At 43.7% G+C, this 22,237-nt stretch overlaps 1 protein-coding gene across 1 annotated transcript in view; it reads left to right on the plus strand.

Moving 5' to 3' along the window:
- LOC110973773 (uncharacterized) overlaps positions 1-22,237 on the plus strand; it is a 54,857-nt gene that overhangs the window by 3,578 nt on the left and 29,042 nt on the right. The window contains exon 3 of the mRNA XM_087144946.1: positions 15,316-15,539. The gene's annotated coding sequence lies outside the window, so the exon portion shown is untranslated. The remainder of the gene's footprint in view (positions 1-15,315; positions 15,540-22,237) is intronic.

Here is a 22,237-nt window from a genome sequence, read left to right on the forward strand (position 1 = left end):
CTACAGGTACTTTTATTTTGTCGCCGCCATCCTGTAATTGTGAAAGTCAGCAGGCAAGTCGCCAGCGGCAAACGGTAAGTCGCAGGCAAATGTGAAAATGCGATTGGAACTCGCTGCGTCTTTTCTTTCTTCTGGTGGTTTGACTGTCGGAATGTACGGTACAAAGGCAGTACGTGCGTGAACATAAATAGGTCAGACACAAAAAAACCGACCAATGGGAGAATTAATCGGACCAGGTGTGTTCTCCCCGATTCCTCAAGCCGGGTGCATCAAAAGTTTACCAAAACATCTATCTTTTCTCAGTTATACAACTTTTTAGCGATGCTTTTTCTCTCCCGTTAGCTTCAATCTGGCGATTAGTGGATTTCCGATGAAAGACACGGCTTACCGAAGAACGCCACAAGGCACGAATAAAACAGTCTCACAACCAGTAACCACCCAAATTCAATGGGTTCACACCAACTCTTAGTTTGTCGGGTTTTTTCACTGCTTATCAGGTTTGCTATCTTGATGGCTCGATGTATTTATGCTGAATTGCTCTCTCTCTCTCTCTCTCTCTCTCTCTCTCTCTCTCTCTCTCTCTCTCTCTCTCTCTCTCTCTCTCTCTCTCTCTCTCTCTCTCTCTCTCTCTCTCTCTCTCTCTCTCTCTCTCTCTCTCTCTCTCTCTTTCTTTTTGTTTATTCTGTCCAAGTTTGGCTCCACACGAGGGGCCGCTGTCGAGGAGGCGCTTTTAACACTTGAATGGTGCCACACTATTTGGGGTTCGATGCCTCCTTTTTCAATCTTGCTTATAACATTTAGATATAATAAATCACAACTCTTCACTAGTTTAATCATTTACTCGTAAACGAAATTAATCTATAGTGAGCTCTTGTTTCATCGGTTTCATTTTTGTTCTCGGAGTTTCCAAAGCAAAACGAATGTCAACCTAGGCTTTCAAATCAATATGGCTGACTTGTGAATGAGGCCAATTAGAGTCAGGTGATGGGAAAAGAATGCGTTGCGCGGTCGTCAGAGTAAATGGGCGGGCGGGGCAAATTTCACCCTGTCCTCAAAGCACTAAGACTGAAGATAATTTAGTGATTAATTGGGGTTTTGTTTGGAGGGAACAGGAAATCATTTCTTCCCTGGGGAAATTTAACTCTAGAATCAATGGCATTGTACTTATTGCCAATTTTTCACGTTGTTTTCATAAAACAGATACTAAAACGAACTTACAGCATCGCAGGACTGCGCTTTCCGACTTGTTTTGTAAACTTGAATGACGCGTCTCAAAACTTTCGACCTGTTTTGTAAACTCAAGAGTCCCGCCAAAAATTTGCCCCAGTTTTTCCTTCCGTTTCTTTTCCCTCATGCATTGATGGGGTAATGTGTTTATTCTCGCTGGCCCAATTTTGGCTGTTCCTCTTTCGAGCGATATCACAACACGAATCCAGAAAAAGAAGCAACGATCATGTGCTACGATTTACGAGGGTCAGGCGATGGGGCCAATGTGATTAAAATTGACGGGAAACGAGGACACCACCAGCGTGAGTCAGGTGTCGGATCTAGGTCTCGGCATGCCGGCATCAACATGATGTAATGCGGGCCCAGATTACATGGGTCGCCCTGCAACTAATGCGGCCTATTTCTTGCATTTCATCCACCGTTTCCTCTCAGTTGGTGGCGATTCCCCCAAAAGTTGACCAAGATCAATTCTTGACCGAGATTTTTTTTGTTTTGTTTTGTTTTGTTTTGTTTTGTTGGGGGGGGTTGTTGGTAGTGCCTGGTATTTTATTTTTGGTAGTTTAAAGTTGTGTATAGCTAAGTTTCTGTCATATTACTTTTCAAGATTAGCTAATCGACGGACTCGGTTTTTGTTTACTGCAACTAAAGCGATTGCAGGTCGAAGACGGCTCATTGTCTGACGCACATGGGAAGTGGTTTATTTTGTGGTTTAATGATTTTTATTTTCACTGAAAATACTTAATAGCCATTATATGCTCATTTCGCATTTACAATGGGAGTATTTTTTAAGACGGGTAGGGGGAGAGCAATATTTTGTTCATCCAAAATGTGGCTCATACTTTGTGGGCATTGTTGCTTTACTTGCATCAATCCACAACAAGGATTGTCGCATCCACAATCAGATTTTGATAGCTGGTTCTGACACTTTGTCCAACACTGACATTTGGTATGGGCGCGCAGAAGTTCGCCAATTGTTCTCCCTTGGTTAGCATCAAGTGTTGTCTCAGAACCTACTGTATTACGAATTGTTGCTAAATACGGGTGATTCATAAAAGTGCACCTCCAAGAGTTTGCAACGCCTGGGCTAACCACGACGCGCGAAATCTGTCGACGCAATGCGCGTTTGAAAAGGGTCGACATATTTGCACGTTAAGATTGGCCAACGTGTTACAAACTCTTGGAGGCGCACTTTACTTTTGTGAATCGCCCGTATTGGGTGGCATTTCATTTGATAGACCTATTTAGTAGAAGTGTTTATAGTTTAGGGATGTAATATTTGCGTCAGACATTTTATCATCTTGTTAATTATTTTTCTGTTTTGAACTAATGGCCAGTTTGGTTAACAGTTGGCAAAATCTTTGCTTATTTAGCGACACAGAAGAGGTCTGTCGTGAGGAGACATTACCGCTGTGGCATCCATTGCACTCACACATGCACTTAAATCATGACGCGCGCGTCCATTAAGGCAATTCACGGCACCCATTGGCCGATGAGAGATATAACGCGCGCGTACCACCTGTCCACGAGTGCGGTGCCATCGCAGCGAGGGCTAACCAAAAAAATGTTGTCCGCTGAATTTGTTAGCTTTTGTGCTGTGGTCGGCTATGCTCTCAGGCTGCCGTGTTTTCCAGGATCAGCACGCGTAACTCGTTCTAACAGCATCCGCACAAGGGGCAGGATTTGGGTTTCGCTGGTCTGTTTGTCTTGAAATCGTAGTCCACCTTCCTGCCGAGTTGCTAACCCGGTACCGTTCCGAGACCCCTGCCGGGTTAGCCCAATTCCTCGGCCCGCTTATGTCTGCCTCGATGCCGCCCCTCACTCCGCCGAGCGGCTCGGGCCAGATGCAAGACGGAAGGGGACACACGTACGCACTCAAGAACCCACACTGGATAGAAATATTTTTGATGGGCGCCTGTGTCCCATTTCTGTCTCTTTCCATCAGCTACCGCTGAGAGTCTCCCGGCCGCGTGCAACTCAATCCGACGGTAGCGGCTTGCCGAGTGTAACTCGACCAGTGTTGTTGGAGAGTTTCCCCTGATCTTACCCTTACGAGATAATGTTGCGGATTTTCGTCCACTGCTTCTCGCTCGTCAAGATTGTGCTTAAAGTTTGTGTTATTTCTGTGGTCTACAGGATATTGGTGTCGCTCTTGGGGCCTATTTTGTGCCACAACAAAGATTGCTTGTAAGAACGGTAAACCAATTGAAATGACTGGCTCACAGTGTCAAGTTATAAAAGAATGTGCCAAGTTATAAAAAGAATATACTATAAGTAATTTTATTTTCAAAAAAGAATTTGCTAAGTAGGCCTGTTTGTTGATGTTCACGATCAAGATATGTTATTATTTCGTCTTAAATATAGAGTCGAATACTCCTCGGAAGTCTATCTTCTTGAGTAAACTTCGTTATTTAAATCTTCACCGTACTCTCAAACTGTTTTGGTAAGACTTTGGATTCATAGTTACCAACTAGATATTTTAACCAATGTGTTGTAGGGACTCGGACATCAGCTTGAAAACTAACTCTCTGTAATCTGTACACTGTGATAGTTCAGTTCCCAATTGATAAAAGTGAAGCTTGCCTTAGCTACCGGTTCCAGGCTAAAAGGAACTTTGAACCTGCCCATGGAATAATTTGAGCCAAAGCCACACACTGAAGATTTAGTATGAACTTTTAACAAAAATGCAGAGACCGAGCCTAAATGTGGCCCCGATTTCCTCGACCGGAGCCTATGACTAATTTGCCTTTTCAGAAGTCGGGCAGAGTTATGAATGTGGTTCACTTAGGACCTCATTTATCAAAACTGTGACTAAAAAGCAGTGGCAACACCAGGAATGATTTTAACGAGCCCCTGAATCTGATGTCCTTTGACAAGTACCGGTATTTACAGAGAAAATTTTCTTTTTTGCCAGGGGGTACAATTTTGGGGGGAGGTAAACAGGATCCAAAATAACCTCGCCCTGGTTCCACTAGTGGGTGCGATCAATTGAGTCCGGGGTACTTCACACTGAGAAAAGGGGAAAAAAACAGGTTAAGTGAGGCTGCGACCCTCGACGGCCGACATCCTACTACTTGTCATCCCGTCGCATTAGAAGGCCTTACCTCCTTCACGTTTCCCTGGGTTGTACTTTTCGATTAATATTGTAAATATAATGATTACTGTCATGTCTCTGTCAACGTGATTCTTCCCAGTCGTGCTCATGGACACATACTGAATTACTGATATTGAAAGAGTGTGGACAACGCAACGCAAACCTGATGTACTGTACCGCATGATTACTTACAAAGAAAACCAACGTGCTCGAAACGTTGTGCCGTAGCCGAGGTTTTAAAGTGCGACTAAATATAGATCACTTACGAATTGAAATGCTTGGTTGAGAAATCTCGAGTTCGCAGAGGCGTGCCAATATTTTCTATTTTTTTTAAGTTAGGATTTACGGTTATCGTAAAGTAAACCGTTTTCATAAGGCGTATTTCACACAGTCTGATTTCGCTGATGTCGGTTAGTGGTCATCAAATTACCCTTTTCTCAATGTTACGCTGCATCTTCGTGATAAATCTGTGAATAACTTTGGGCATAATTCCTGCTAAAAATAATTGTGACGTATTTTGTAATGAGTCTCTGGTTACATTTCTCTGCCTTGTCACCCACGACTATGAACGTGTCGCATGCTGATTGTTCACGTGTATTGTATTTTGTTTCCCACTATGTATCTCGGTGACCGTGCGTAACCCTTAATTCTGCGTCAGGGTTCTGCCACTTTTCCCCCGAAATCGGTCTCCTCCGCAGCGCTACGTTGGTGGACCCTCTACCGTGTTTGTGGTTGCGGATGGTAGGCTACCCTTGGGTTCCCCACATCACAGCCACACCACAGTCATCCCCGGAGGTGGTGTTTTCTTCGTGGGCCTTACTATAACACGTTTATAATTGGTCCTGCGAGGCCAAACCATCTTACATGAGATTTTCCTTGAGCCGTTCTTCGCTGATGGTTTTTTGATTGATGTCTGCAAGCGTGGCTTATGCAGGGAAAATTGGTGCGTATAGGCACTCGTAATGAACAAGCTTGTGTGCGGCTTTGACTCTTTATGTTGAATTTGCTCTCACACTAATGTTCTGTATAACTTTTTCAGGTTTTCATTGGATCGCACTTCCCTCGGGCCTTTTAGCCGTTGTTACACACCGTGGCGCTTTGGTTGCGTGGGAATGATATTCCATACCATCTCATTCCTGGGCCAAGCAGGTTTCACTCTCACTTGACACGAGTGAACATGACAGTACTGTTGGTGAGGATGATTTATTGTAAACATTGACAGCTTGTCCAGTGATCGACTCACTGTAATCACTCTCCCTCATCTTTCGATTTGGGCTTCGAATTTTGTCCATTTCTGAATTCGGTTTGAGCAGAGTATAAGATGTTTCTCGGTATTGACTCAGAGGAACAGAAAATTGATTCCAAAACGGAAGGACTGCACCCCCCTGCACTCCTTCTCGTTCCCATTGTTGATGCCAACCCCTTTTAGGCCCTCTCTAATCCCATTACTGTCAACCCATATCACAGACACCTTTGCATCACTCCAAAATCTCAATTCCCATTTACAAAACAAGATGCTTTACAGAATCAATAACTAATGGTTTTCCAGAGATTACCCGATCAAACAAATTCGTAGTTTGGACTTTGATTTTTTTCTTCTCTGTGTGCGGAGCTCACCTGTCGTCGGATTCGCTGCGTAAACTACCCATGGGGCTACCCCATCTTTCAGGAGGCCCCGTGAGTTTGTGGACCCGTACTCATCCCAGCTAGTCTAGGTTAACCCTGTAAAAACATGCGGTTGCACCGCACAGGGAGATTTTCTTATCCAGCTCACCACTGTTTTTATAACATCATACAAATCTCAAATCAAACACTATAGAAAAACCTTTGCCGTACCTGTGGGAGACGCTCGCTCTATATATCATGGCAGTTTTTTCTTTGATTGTTGATGATAAAAAAATCTTAGTTTAAGACATCCCCTTTGCTCCCTCGGAAGACCCAGAAATTTTGTCTATCGATTCCTCGAAGTTGAATTTCACTTTCCTACTAATCGACTCCATAATGTTCTTTTTTACATATTAATCCTTAATTGATTCTATTTTTTCCCTCGAAATTCTTGTTGCTTGAGTTCAGGCATTAATGTTGATTAATCAACCTGATACGGAATGCTTATCTCATTTATCAATCGGTGTGAAGGGAAAGGAACTTGTTGGGACATCGGCCAATCTGTCCATTGTTCGACCTACCAATTGGTCACTTTCAAAATGTCACAGATGCCGAAGTGACGATGAACGGGTCAGCCGCGAGTGTTGAAAGCAGTGGTCTGTCTCCACTCTGTAATTGGTCTTGCCGGTTGAACTGACCTAAAACATGAATTGTGAGAGCTTGGCTGCCCTGATACTTCGATCCTATGAAAAAGTCAAAAAATAGTTATGTATATTTAGAATTGGTTTGCAGGCGTTTAGATAAGCATGTCTTACGGAGAACGAAAAAGAGACGATACGCGGTGCGCTTGATTATTATTTTTTTTCGAAGTGTTTGAGCGTTTATGTCGATGAAGGGTCTACAAGACCTCTGCTCGTTGAATTAACGATCGAGGGCCACACGGGATTATGATTGACAGCCTTAAGCCATTAGCGTCAAGCGTACGCCATCTTCATAGCCTCGTTTCCTCCTTCGTTAATTACCCCCACCTTCCTCCAGTCTCCACCCATGTCGGCTCACTAATTCCTTTTGACATTTGGAGGGATAATGACGATCGCTTGATGGAGTTTGTTAAACGGGAGGGGAAAACTGTCGCTGTCGAGCTTCATGCTGTTTACTGGTAAACAATGCGCAGTGCGAGACCAGACAGCGTAAAAATGGGTACATTTTCAGTGCACGTCGTTGCCCCAAATTCAGTTCCCAAACAGTTTTTTTTTTAAATGTACATTGCTCTGCGAAATTAATATGCGAGCCTTTGAAATCTTTTCCCTGAAACATGCGTGTAAATCGTATGTTAAAATGTTGACTTTAAGGCTTAGAAAAATGGTGTGAAACCTGATGTGCTGAACTCTGAAGCTTAACATTTACGGCTTTGACATGTTTTTTTTTTCAATTTCCAGCGACGTAAGATAACTATAGCAGGCCTTCACTACCGTAAGCATGCAGCTGCAACTTATAAATTATATCAACTGCGAAATCTCACTTAATCACCCAGGCTAACAGAATAAAGTGTCAAAAGTCACCACATTCACCCTGGGGTTAAAAGTTTTTAAAAGAATCTTTCACCATGTAAATAAGTATAAGCCCTTAGCATTTTTTTCACGTTTTTATAATGCCCATCAAAACCAAAAAGCTCAGTATACTGTAAAACTTAGAGAAAAAACTTCCCGCACGACTCAATTGTGGGATTCATTCACATTGTCACATTCATCATCGTCAGACGTGTTTTTGAATTAATGAGAGATTAAACTCCGCCATCGGACGTGCATTAGTTCCGTCAGAACCCTGTTTGGCCAGCCTTGGCTGACCGAGTGTGGCTCCGTGCCAGGGGGATGAAGTGACACGTTGCCGTGGGACTCCCGTTGATCGAGTACTTAGGGCTTGAAAAACACGGGTTGGGCCGCTGTCATATCAACCACCAGGAGGCGGTCGCCGTCCAAAAACAGGAATGCTTCCGTGTAGATTTTTCTGAAGCATTATTGTGGCCCTCCGACTTGCGCTCTTAAGATTGCTCCTTCACGTTCGGCCGCTGGAGTGGTTCAAGTGTGGAGGAATCTAAGCTTGTGATCGCAGTGTAAGGCCCTTGATAAAGGTAAATTGTGCAAGCTTGCGTCTGCGAGCTTCAAGAACATTTTGCAACCCCCCCCACCCGATGACGTCTGTCTCCTGGCTCAGCAAGTTTCTTATTGACAGCGTCGCAAGACGCCCCGCATGTATGCCACCCACGGGACCCACCCCGTCACATGCCAATCAGGCTGGCAATCACGTGTCACTTTCTACCTCAGCTCGCTGATGTACCCATGGCTCCGGCTCAGGAACTGAGGAGAGGAGCATGACGTGTTAAGTGACGTGAACTGGTATTACACACACACTGAGCAGTGGTTGCCCACTACACCATCACCGGACCACCAATCAAACTCCTTGCATAGAACCAAGGCACGCAGCCTCAGAGCGTGTAGAGTTCAATGGTTAAATCACTTCCAAGCCGGATGTAACTACTGTTTACGGATCAGCCGGTAAACCTGGAGAATGTTCAACACCTCCAGGATGACGACGATGATGTTGCGTGTGCCTCCAGCTCATCGCTCAGGTGTTTTGACGGCTCTCTGACGTGTGAGTGACAACCGAGGGTAGACTACATCGAGGCGTGTGCCGTGTCCCGCGGTTACTGTCAGGCTGGCCCGGTTATAAAGGCCCGGCCTTTTCCGCTTCCAGTCCATTATGACTTCTGGGGGTAGATCGTGATTTTTGGCCACTCACTTCCTTTAAATCTTGGAAAAGCTTGGACTTAACGCCGGCTGTGTCTTTCGGATGATTTCTCGCCCTTTTGAGTGCCACGATTGTCATTTTGGATGTAGTTTCAAAGGACACCAATACCGGTACTTCTCCACAAGGGTAAGTATTGCTCATTTTTTTCAATAGACGTTCTTTGGGTGATAAAATGCCACAAATTTAGAAGCGTACCTCAACAATGAATCTGATGAAGCTGAATTCGCTTCGGCTGAATCCCAATTTTAATTTGTAGTAGCGTCTACCCGGAACCCTCGCTCCTTACTGAACCGATTTTAGACAGTTTAGCAGCCTTTTGTTTTCATTTTGGGCAAAGATATTGCCCTTTTTTTTCCTTTGCAAAGTCCTTCAGTAGCAACGGTTCATAAAGTCTTTAAGTTTAAGACTTCGGTAACACTTTGTTACACTTTTGTCTCCCACCTTTCAAAAAATCTCTCCTTTCCTTCCTCTGGTTTTCTTTTTTTTCACCCGGGGAATATGTGATGAGTTGTCAGATATACAACTATCTGGCTTATACTTGACCAGGTGTTCCTTACTGGAATATGCTTAGATGCTGATTGGAAGTTTTTTTGGGGATCTCAAGAGAGTTAGCTTAAAGGAGAGCCGCCTACTTCTTTTCCGGGAAATGATTATTTAAATCCAGTGTTTTCTGAGGAGTGGCTCGTCAGGGAACCACCAAAGAATCCACCATTTGGATTTCTTTCCTCAATCCTTAATCGCTGTACGATGGAGCACGTGGTTCGGCGTTTCCCTCTAAGACTACACTAATCCACAAACTAAATATAGTTAGAGTTTTTTGTGTGTGACGATCCATTATACGATGCTTCCCAGTCAGACTAATTAAGTCAATATCTAATCAAATAACTCCTGCCAATTTTATTTCACTGTATTCTATTTCTTTTACTTTGGTAGTTATTGCATTTTGACGCTTTGCTCCTCGTGAAAAACTGAAGTGTTGAATCTGACACTGACATGAGTGCGGTCAGTCAAATGTTGAATTGACTCTAAATCGCGAGATTTCATTTTCGAATAGACATTTTCGAAATAGGTGTTCGCCAAGCTAATAAGACTGAATAGAGAAATCATGTGTTGTTAAAGTGCTTTTGAATATTCATTAGACACATGCTGTCAGTCATATCACCGATATTTGCATCTATCACTGATGGCAACAGAAGCAAACCTTTTTAACACGAGGTGCATCGTCAGATATTTGTTCAGTTTTTTCTTTCACAGCAGCTTTGAAAACGCAGAAGCCTCCACCAAGTCTTCTTTAACAAAATCAAGTTGACATTTTTATAAAAATATTTCGATACCTAATAATCCTTAAAACATGAACCCGTTACTTATGAGACGAAATGTTCAGGGACAGAGCCGTCATACTTCACGCATAGCTGTCCCCTTATTGTTGATAAGATGACCGGAATACCAAAGGGTGTGACATGAACTCAATGGACTTGAACTATTCCGATAGCCCGGTAACGATATACGATTATACCGATATTGAGGGGGGAAATACTTCATCATGCTCCGTATCTCTGAGCAAAAAAATGTGCGCGGGCAGAGCACAAGCTGTTATGATTTTTGGACTGTGAGGGAATTTTCAACCAGCAGCGTTTTTGGTTCGCAGGACTGGCGACCACTGCAAGCAAAGTAGTCGCGAATGACATGAGGCCTTGGTAGGTATGGGCTACCAACTAGCTGCACGCGTATGCTAGCTCCATCCACCAGCGCATTGTGGGTTCGCTGCACTTGTTCAAGATTGATGTGAGGCTCTTGAAGTCCGCATCGTGGATTGCTGGAATGGTTGTAGGGATCTCGCAACCGGAAAAGCACGTGCAAGCGGTAGGTTTGATGACTCTCTTGAAAGATCTGTTGGCTGTGATACCTTGACCGTGTTGAAGAATGGCACCAGTGTTGCGTTAAATTTGGAGTCCCTGAAAAACGGGGCCAAAGCGCATACCGCGCATGTCTCAGTGCACAGTATGAGAACAGGCAGGTGCGTGTTGGGGACAAAAGTCTGAGCTGGACTGTCGAAATTTTATTTGACAACATCGACGGTTCAAAAACTTTGTCCATTTCATAAATCGGTGCAGGTCGTTTAATCTGACTTCAAAACAGCCAGTAGTAGGCCCAACTTTGCATTGACTGAAACTACTCATTGTAGTTCAGGCCGTTTCCAAACCATGGTGGCCATTCAGGATTCTATACAGCAATGAATATTTCCTCAGTTTCTGTCTCATTGCCAAAGTGACGTCAAACAGCACGCCCACTGTCCTACTGGTCCACCAATGACGCTGTCTGAAATGTTATCGTTCACGCCCTCTGTTGTCCGTCATTGCAACCCCCCCCCATCCTTCGTCACACCTGTCATCCGTCACCAGAGGTCCCCCTGGACCTTTCCTTCATTTGTTTTTGTTCCAGTCACCGGCACGCTCCTTCTCCGTCGAGTACCGTAGTGCTGGTGTTCTTATTTGGTTCCCTTTTTTGGCGGGCAGATTGATTTGCCACGTGGTTCGTCGAGTTCAATCATCTCGATGAAGGACAGCGCTAGACTAGCCACCAGTCCATAGCTTTGTTTGTCTTTGTCGGTGTTGTGTTAATGTTTCGCTTTTTAAGCAAGCTCAAGAAATACACCACAACCCAAGAGATGACTGTTATACTCGAAGTGCTCGCCCAAAACCATCCCATTTTTATTCGCGTTGATTAAGACTGGCGCGCTATCTGTAGGACCGGTGCCCAATTTTGGTTTGTGGAGTTCTGTGTACCCATGGAACCTTTGTATATTCCTTCAATATTCTGTCCTTCCCTTCTTGCTCCTGTGGATTTATCGGTTAGATCCCTGCCCTCGATATTGTGTCCATTCTGCCGATAATCTCGGTCATTATGTTGAAATTGGCAATGTATTGGTCAAAGATGCATGGGTTTGATAACGTTAAGAAGATGCATGGGTTTGATAAGTTAAGAATTTCCGATTGACGGCATGTGGTGAGTACGTCATGATTGTGTTTCGCTATAGGTGTGCTTTTAGCCTTGAAATGTTTCGTACCTGTTGTACTGGGAAGAAAATGCGTTGTAGCCAGCGGGCAACTTTTTTGCAAGATAGCAAAATTGGTCCCATTTCTTAGAGTTTCTCATTGTAAAATACCGCTCAGTTTTTTCCTTGTTCCGCATTAAACTGTAGAATCAGTCTTGAGCACTGTAGTTATATTTATGCCGTAACAGTGGCGTACCGAGGATTTTACCGAGGGGCACAAAGGGAGCACCAGCATCTTATGGGGGGACACCAGCTTTCAGTGGTGTGGTTTTTTGGGGGCAAGTTTTTGTTAGCCTTATTCAATAACCATTCATCCGTTGTTGTTTTTTTGTTTTGTTTTGTTTGTTTGTTTTTTCAGTTGGGGGGCACCTGGGGGCTACGCCACTGCGCCGTGACCTGTTTCGTAACACTTTACTTTACTTGGCAACTTCTATGTTTTAAGAAGTTTCTTGAATTGTGAAAATTCGTTTGGCAACCGTATCACGTTTTGGGCTTGTTCTGGGACCTGGCCATAGTATTAAAACCAAAGCAACGTTCCTGACTCCCGCAAAAATCCTACGCATTATTCTTGGTTCATCGCAGCTCTATTTCTGTAAACACAAAGAGATGCAAGTCCGATAGAAACAAATTCAAACCCGGCAATAATAACTTTATTTGTTGGTGCTAACATCGGTTCGATGTTTTCTTCACAGTTTTTCTCTCAACATACCGCTTTTCTCAGAATAATCAACGCCTTGAAAGGTACTATTTAAAGCTTTTGTTTGGCACTTTGATTCAACCGTATGCGATCATGATCGCGTTAAACATCAGAACGTCACAAGTTACGGCGCGAAAGACTGCTGTGTGATTCATTCGCTCGTGTATATGAACTCGCTTCAGAATAAAGTTAAACACGGCGCTCAGTTATTTACGAGGCCCGTGTGCAAATTGTTCAGAGATGTAAAACTTCGCTCCGTTCGTCCGCCTAGCCAGTGACCATGATAGCCGGCACACCAAACAACGTAAAATTCTCCAAATATATTGCGTTTATTTTAGTATCACGTCAAGGGCACAGATGGATACGTGGGAAATATTTTTGGAGGGACCGTGGACGGAATAAATAAACAACCGGCAATAGACGGATTGGCCTGTTGAATGTTTACTATAATTACGCAGCGACAATCTTGTCAGAAGTTCTTGCGTCTATTGGGCGCATCAGCAGGTAAACTCAACTGAAGATGGACGGAGTGAAAAGGAGACGACCAAAGCAACGGGAGAAAAAATGAGTGGCCGCGTGGGTGTGTGTTAAAAACAAGGCGACAGTTCTGCGCACGACTGCTTATACCTACGTTCACGCCGTGACGTCTTTTATTAACAGTCCACGTTGTTTGTTGCGCTAAGATGCAAAGGAAAAGGTTAATCGACCATTTTAAATTAAAGGCGGGGGAGGCGAAGGTTTTACCAGACCCAAACCACAAAGGGGTACAGCCGATGTGTCCTCTCTTGCATGTGTTTTTGTTTTTATCTCTCAGAAGTTATTTATGAAACTACGCTGAAGTGACTTGTTGATTACACCAGGTGTATCCGAACGGGTTGACGTGGCAACAAAATCTAAACCTCTGAGGTGGGGCTTGAATCAAGAGAATCTTTCACAAGTTATTTAGCCATTTGGATTCGTCAATGGTTTACGGTTTCTTTCAGGCAGAAGACATATATAGGCCTAACTGATTTGGGGCGTGTCTTTAAAGAAATTCGTGGCAACGGTTTGACTGTAATGTTTCTTCGGGTCTGAGCGGCCGTGAGGAAAGGCAGACACATGAAGAAGTAATCTGGTGGGATTTTGCGGCTTGGTTTTACGGTACAGTGCTGCGGTTTGACGGCCACACTGGTACACTGTTCGGCTTGATAGGAAAGGTGTCGATCTGAGACGACAGGGGCGTGACAGTTTGATCGAGGCCGTTGTCAGTGGAAAGTGCTGCGGGTCTCGAGTTTAAGTCCCACCTGCGGCGGAATTAGCTGTATTATTGAAAGGTGTCATTTTTTTTGGGGGGGGTGATGGAAAATTGAGGCACGCGGCTGGAAATTCTTGGTTGGAAATCAAAGTGGTTTAGATTGTCAGCCATGATTTTATAATCTATGGGTAGTTTTCCTAAAAGCGAAGGAAGGGTATGCGGATTCCTCCTACACATTAGCTCAGCTCAATGATTCCTTCTCATTGTGAAAAGCGTCAGATAAAGGTCTTTTTTCTTGCTAGCAAGATGACTTATTCTTCGTTGAAGGGCTTCAAGACCTTTCACAACGACTTGCAAGGGTTGAGAATTTAATAAGTGGATTTTGAACCACCGCACTTAGCACTGTTTGGCAGCTCAAACGCCACTCGAAGCCAAGCAAAGCACCGGATGCGTAGTGTGGTCGCAATGGTAATTCTTCACACTCTGTCTTTAAGGGGAATCACAGCACTTGGACCCACTGTGTTTTGCATATTTAGGCTGATGATTGTTGTCGTAATATTTTACCTGTGGAAATGATGTCGATGATTTATGTTTGCCCTTTTGTGATGCAGTGCGTACCTCATACCGTGCTAGCTTTGTCGCAAAATGCGAAGTGCACTTGGAGGAAAAATTGGTGCCACGCCACTGCACAAGGGTTGCGGCGTGGAGACTGCACCCTCCTTGGCACCAGTCTAAATGTTTGGGCTGTGTCCAGGATGAAGTGGCTGCGGCTAGGAGGAGTAACGCGCGTGCTTATGGGAGAAGCCTTCGCCACTACAGCCAGTGAATTCTGGCCGTACCCGTACAGTCGGAAGTGGCCTTGCATCAGCGCCTGGGGATGCCGATTGGTCAGAATTAGGTTTTCTTTTGCTTGATTCAACTAAAAGGTCTACCAGAAGGGGATGAAAATGGACGACGACTTCAGTTTGGAGATTTTAAACGCACTTCAGGCGCTTAAGAATCCCCCATCTGCCTTTCGTTTCATGCATGTACAGATACAAATTCAGCGTGATATTTCCGAGAAGTCTTTTCTGTCAGCGCGGTCAAAGCTGGAATTCACCGGGGGGGGGAGGCAACGAGCCCCCCGTCAGTCAATAGACTTCCGACTCGCTTCAACATCTCACTTTTTGACCTGTCAGCAACGGCTTTGGCAACGCTGAACTCTGTGTACACTTTGCGATATAATATCTAGCCTGTGAAAGGCTTCTTGTCGGCTTTATCGTGCGCGTGCAACAAGAGGGTGCGGCCTGGCCCAAGCTAGGGAGGTGTCATTCAAAGTCTCCAATCCAGATTGAGAAGGATATGATTTTTTTTTCTCTCTCTCAATCTCACTGACTTTCTTTCCCCCTCAATAAAGCCTTAGGTTTTGGGGGGTTGTGACTGACGTGGCCCCAGGCTGTACAGACGAGGGTTAGGCCTCAGTCTCCGATCATCAATGAGCTTAAAGACTTTGCCTGCCCTGATCCTCAGCTGTTTACAAGCAGACTTTTGAAAGTCACGGGATTCTTTTTTTTTTTTTCCTTTTTTTACCCTCCACCTTTTTCTTTCTTCCGAGACAGGTGAAGATGCCCAGCTTTCGCGGCGTGTCCGTCAGCTCGCAAGTGCGTGGTCCGACTCTCGCAATCGGCCGGTCTGCTCTCGTCTAGTATTTATACCCATCCGTTGATCGTTCCTTGTTCAGATCGTAGACGAAGGAGCCGACGAGCTGTATGGAATGGTTGACTTGGAACGTCTGGCAAAGACGCAGTGGAGGTCTCCTTTGAATAACTCTGGCCATTGTAAGGTAGGTCGTCAAACCATATGAGGCAAGATATGAGACAGAGACCCCCCCCCCAGCTTTGTGTCGGTCATTATCTCAGTTGAATCTGAGGAGTTCTTTTTACACATCTAGGGGGGGTGTGTTAGGTAACAATAGTCTAGAGTGTGTATAGCGACTGGACATGTGGGGGGAGGTTCCCCTCGGTCTCATTTCTTGCTGGGTATAAATTGGTTTTATTCATTTTTTTTCACTTTGTTGACAGCTTCATTGTTAAGATATTCTTCTCAAACAATGAATCAGTAAAATTCGGTATAGAGTAAACGCCAATTCCTATTATTTTGAATCCATCTGAATTGTGTGCGAACAAAATTTTCTGTGCAGGTATTCGTATACGTTTTCATTCGTAATAGAATTTTGGCAAAGAAAGTTTGCTGAAAGATTCAGGTTTTGATCTTACTATTGGTTTTAAATTCACTTGAATTTTGTCAGTTAATTTGAAGTGACAGGCTTACCAAATGTCATGACCAGACGGTCCTTTCGAGCTGGGACAAATCTGGTAAGCAGCCATCATCAATCAGGTTGCACTACCTTGGTTTATTTGCCTCAATTTTTAAAGCTCTATGAAGGCCGTCTTAAAGTTTCGACTAAAAGCGATGCTCCATGCAGATACTACTTTAAGGAACTGCAACGTAACATTGCAGAACTGCAATAACATAATCTTTCCGTGAAATCGGTAGAGTCCTAGTACCAACAACCATGACTGTTTCACTTCAATTTTTTTTTTGATTGATGGGCGCTTCGAGCCGAATCAAAAGGATACAAACGCAATAACCTTTATAATTAAAACTGACGAATAAACTTCACAAATTCAATAAAAATTAGTGAGAAAAGATTGGAGGGCTTTCATCGGTTGGTTTATCAGCCTTACGCATCTGAGGGGGCAAACCAATTGACCCTGGGTATTATGGGAGCTGCCAACTCAAATCCCGAAGACTTGAGCCCTGAAGCGCAAACATGCTTGTATGGCATGACGGTCTTGCCTTCGTCATCGTAAACATTCCTCATGTTTCTTTTAGCTATACCTTTGTGCTTGGCGTGGCTTCTTTTAAAATTATTTCTCAACATTCTCACCCCCTCCCCTCCATCACGTCCACCTGCCTCGCCTTCGTTGTTTCAAGTCGTAAATTGCTCGCGAGAAAAATTGTGTAATTATCCGCATAGTTTGAGGTCAGCGTGTATTCCTTTTTGATAAAAACAAAAACAATTCATCATCTTTGATAAATGCCTGCGCTATAATCACCGTCGGTGTTTTGTTTAGTGCGGTTTTTACCCGTTTGGACCATTTGGGGGGGCTGTTTACTCCTGGTTGATAAATTGTTACAATATACAACGCAGACTCCTATGTGATCTATAGGAATCAGCAGCTGTAAGTCTACGGATAATCTGACAACGCCTAATACGGCTCCACCGAACTATTCGATCGTGGACGCACCATTGAGGGCGCTTTACCCTGTTGGTCACGTGCACGGCAGAAGGAAAGGGAGCAAAAATACTACGGACGGATAAATCGAGTTGAATCTCTCCAAAGCCTGAGATTTGAGAGCCTCGGAAGTAGAGTGAGTCGTTAAAAACAGGCTACTTTGCTTACATGATGAAATCAGTTGACTGAGTATAATAGGCCTACTCTAGATCCGTTCTTTTACGGGGATCACTTTATTGCAGTTTCCGTTGTTTGGTTTCGTGTAATATGCCAATCTCGTTTCCACTTCGCCTTCCATGATTTCCCGGGCTGCATTAAATGCTCATTCCTTTAAGCGAAACCACGCTACTAACTTTGCACTCATGTTTGCGGATTCGATATTCCGTGCGCCCTGGAATTTGAACTGTGAGTCGTCATACGATTTTACTCCGTTGTTAAGGCACTGAAATCGTGACGTCAAGGCTGCCAACGAAAGTTGAGTATTTAGAAAGTCATGGGTTCAACCGTTGATTAAACAAGGCGGCAATCTGCTCGTCTGGTGGGTGAAGCGGATGACAGCTCAATACAGTGAACTCTGGGAGATAACTGGGTCGCCGCAGAACCTGCACTGGTCTTGTACATGCACCGCACCACGCCATTTACTGACAGCTTATGACACAAGACCCTTTTCACTCGAAAGGCCCGGTAAATATTGTGGTGGGTGCCCCGTGGTGACAAGCGAGTAGGTTGAGCGCGTACGACGGTCCCGGGCCAAGCAGACAAATTGAGCGCGTTTCTTATCGGGCGATGTGTTGAGGACAGTACCCACAACTCGGTATGTGTGTTGGGACGAAGTGAATAAATCACCGAGTCGCTGACAGACACCGTCGCGATGTCGATCACGACGATTTTGCCAGTTGACGCGGTGACATTGAAATTTAGATGAACTTGTCCACCCCCTCAACCAAACACGCTGAGAAAGTAGTTTGTTGTTTGTTAATCAGTGACTCATACCAACGGCAAAACATACCTAAAATTGAATTGGAAAAAAAATTACGAAGCAATCACAATTTAGCTTCAGAGTTTGACAGAGCAGCTGTAATTGGTCTGTAAGTCTCCTCTGCACGAACAAATAAATCTATATTAGAATGTTTTGAAATAAATAAATTGTTCGCTAATTATTTACTCCCAAGTACGCTAAAATTGTTTGAAAACGGTCCCAAATAATGAATAGGTACGCCCAATGTTCAGATTTTCACAAATTTAATAGAGAATGAAGAATTTTTTATTATTTTTGTCTTCTGTTGAGTTCAGCCATGTTCATCACTCTTGCTGTAGGCATTATGTCTGACTTTTCAACTGCATTTTTTCTCGTACTTTTTAATCTCCTGATTTTTTTTATACCCTGCGCTCAAATGAGTCTATGATTTCACCTAGAGCTTTCAAAAATAACAGTTATTTCCAAACAATTTCTTTCCGTCGGGTAGGTGTTTAGTTTTAATCTTGGATCTTGTCGTTACACCCAAATGAAACAGCTGATTGTGGTTCCCGCTTACATCCGACTTGAAGAGGTTAAGACGTTTTGCATTGTAGTAAACAGAAGGTCGTTGGTTCAAGTCCAACCCAGGCAAGCTTGTGAATTTTTATTTGCAAGTTCTTGGACAAAACTCAGTATACCGTAATGAATTGGACTTACTCCGGTGTAAGGGCAGAACCACAACATTTGGGTAAACTTAGTTTTACCAGATGCGTGTTATTTTTAATGAAAGAATTGTTCATTTTCCTTACAATTTGTCAAATATTAATTTGCACACTTTATGAGTTGGCGAAAATTGAAATTGACACCAGCCCTTTCTGTTTATACCATGACATTTTGCAGTGAGACGCATCTGTCCATTTGACTTTTTTTTGGCTTAGGATTTTTCTTGAGTGTTATTTTATGATTTTTTTTGCGTGGAAACCCCTTCGATCTATCATCTTGTACCCTGCCTCTCTGTCACAGTCTGCTATACGTGTCGGCACCTTTCGGCTAGTGAAGCAAGACGTGATTTGGTGGGTCCCTGGTGGCGTATTAAGCGATAAAGCCCTCTCGCGACAAACCTGGACCCACAGGGTTATCCCCCCTCTCATCACCTGCCAAAGAGAGTTTGCCTCAATCTTTGCCGCTCGATAGTCCCTCGCATACAGCTCTATAACAGCTGAGTGACAAATCAACAACATGTAAAACTGGGGGGGGGGGAATAAACTACTTACATCACTTGCTCAGCGATTCCTGCGAAAAGGAATAGCCCTACAGTCTGTGAAGTACTTGAGCTTTCGAAGAGGTATCTGTGGGGAAAACACGTGTCTGAGGGGAGATAATTGCTTATAAAAAAAGGAATGCAAACCATAATGTCCTTCGTTTTGTTACATGATGATGGGCGTCAATCGACGGGGGACGGGGGGCATGTCCCCCCTTTTTTTTAGAGGGGGAGGGGTATCATACCGGTATCGTTTGTCCCCCACCCCTCTCACACACACCTTGAACCCCAAAAATGTAAGGGACTAGACCTACACATTTTTCATATTTCAGATGAGCTGTTTAATGAGCCCCATGTTGATTAAACATACATGCACCATTTGGTGCTCGGTGGAGGGGTACATCTTCAAGTCCGGAAACAGGAAGCTTGAAACAGTTTTATTTACATCATTATGGAGGTATCTAGTTTCGAATCTTTCCTTAATTGCATTGTTTACTTTATAGCGTTTGTGTGCATCATTAAAAATCATTTGAAAAATGAAACAAATTTTACAAAAGCATTTGCTAAAAAAATAAGTACCCCTACACTGACCAGAAAACGATCCAGTGTGTGGCCGTGATGTCAGCCACGCATCTAAACCAGCTCGTGGAAATGAGCTCAGATATGTCTTTCAAATGGAACATTAACTAAAACAGTCTTTTCTAAAGCAAACGCAAAGGTTTCTGGCGTTGTTATCTCTCTATACAGTTTGAAGAAATGTCCAAAACAGAGACTTCAAGGTGACGTTTTCCCCCCGCGGGATTTGCCAAACTGCACCCTAAGCAATAAACAGGATCAGAGCGAACTTGTGGGCTGTCATCGCTGGCTCAGATGTGGCGCTGGTTCCCGATAGCCCATCGCTCATCGGGAAGCACATACCTAGTAGCTCAGTTTAACACGGGCTAAAGCCTATACAAACAAATAGACTCTTAGCAATATAAGAAGTGCTCGGCAGCCAGTATCTTCTTGTATTGCTGCGATGCAATCCATTTGAAGACATGTTTCCGTATAAATGCTCTGAGCAGGTGCTCTGTTGTCGAGTTTCCACTGCCCGATCCTAAATCATGCCGTCGACAGGATAGCAGACAGGTCATTTTTTTTTAATTCATATTTTCAATGCCCCTTCTGTTTACGGGAAATTTCAAGTCGGGCAACAGTTGATCAATTTATCGAGAGTTTTTGACCCGCACACCATTTTGCTCGATATGCATATACCGACCCCTGATGTAATTTCAAACTTACATCAACTTCAACACATCAAACTGATGGTTTCATTGTAAATCGGACTAAGGACGTGGGTAGCTTGAAGTTTCGCTATCGTTGTTAATTTATATATACGTGTATTTGGTTTAATTTTAAAAGAAAAGAAAGAGAAAGCGCTCATCCTCTTTGATCAACACCAAAGCAAAATCATGACATTTTATAAGTCTTAGGTCCAAATCTTTCTGACCCACAAATTTGAGTGCTAAATTCCTCCGCAACCATTTTTTTTTTGAAGTTTGGCCTTCAAGTTGTCACCCTCCAAGAAAACAAAATCATTTGAAAGGCCTTCGAAAATCAGACCAGAGGTTGAAAATGTGGGTCAGGGTTGTCCGTCTAAGTCGACAGGAAATCCGCGTGTCTCCAATCGCGCCCAGCAAATGGGGTCATCCCGGCTTACACGCCCCCCCCCCCATTTTAAAAATCGACTCAGTGATCCGGCCGATTAAAAAATACTCATGAGCAAAGAAAGGAATGTTCAGTTCATCCTCGATGACGGTCGCGATTCTCTGCAACCGGAAAATCAACACCCTACGTTTTCTTTTCATTGACAGATTGGGCAAAGACGGGAATAAGTTCAAGTTCACAGAAGTCGGTCACGGGATTAGCGTGAAAAGGGCCAAACATAAATTCTGACACACACTCACACATGACAAGCGTTCTTTGTTTCTTACATGCGAGAATCTCGAGCTGCGTTTCCTAAATCCGGCCAGGCTTATCATAAGTCGTCATTTTTTTTCTAATTTTAGGAAAAGAAATGAAGGGTGTTATCTGATTTCTGCTGTAAATAACGCCGACGAAATCTCTGAGAATAGTCACGAGCGACCACAGGATCATTAGTTTATGTCAGAGGGAGGGGACGATGGAGGTAGTTACTATGCATGCGTGCCATGAATGCTGCCCTCTCTTGTCCAAATGTGCACCACAGCAAATAAATTCCCATAGACAGCAGTGATAAATCCTCATACTTCACAAATATTTAAAAAATACAACTCTCACAGGTGTTCAGGCTGCACAGTAAAATGATGTTCGACATGTCCTCTTTCATTTTTCTTTCAAGTTTTAGTGGGTTGACAAATGAATTTTTGACAAATTCTCACCCAAAGTAGACCAACCCTAAAATGAAAGAAATTTCACAGCCCGAAAAAGTAGCCATTTTGGAAATGCATCCCTCTGCAGAATGGCTAAAATAGTGCCACTTTCGGATCCGATTGCATCCAAATTGCTCAGAATTGGAAGCCCTGAGTCCGGCCCAGAGGTTCAGTGTCATATTTCTTCGATTCCCCAGTTCCATGGCTCTCATGACCCTTTGATATAGAATATTTGAGTGTATAACTTTTATTTATGAGCTCGGCGGACATATTTCGGGCCTATATACGTGGGTGCACCCGGAGGAATTGCATGTATATCTCAAGAACTCGAATTCGTTTTATATTGTTCCATTTTCGTTCTCTAGTAACTTACTTAAGTTGTTGACTACTATTACGAAACATTGGACTTTCGAAGAAGAGGTTATTTTGGGGAATGGAAAACAGCCATGTCTTTCCATCAAAAGGAATTCATGCAGCCTTAGGTACCTTATTGTATGTCTTGTTAACAGGTAGAAACATAACGTTAAATTAAAAGTCAGTTCTGACCGACTTTAGATTTACAGTTGTACCCAACTGGTCCTAGATTCCTTAGCAAGATTGTTGGTTTGAGCTGACCACGGTCCGTTTTGATGG

Source organism: Acanthaster planci, linkage group LG13 (assembly GCF_054643075.1).
Source record: "Acanthaster planci isolate LZ-2023a linkage group LG13, COTS_SCS, whole genome shotgun sequence".
Taxonomy (NCBI): Eukaryota; Metazoa; Echinodermata; class Asteroidea; order Valvatida; family Acanthasteridae; genus Acanthaster; species Acanthaster planci.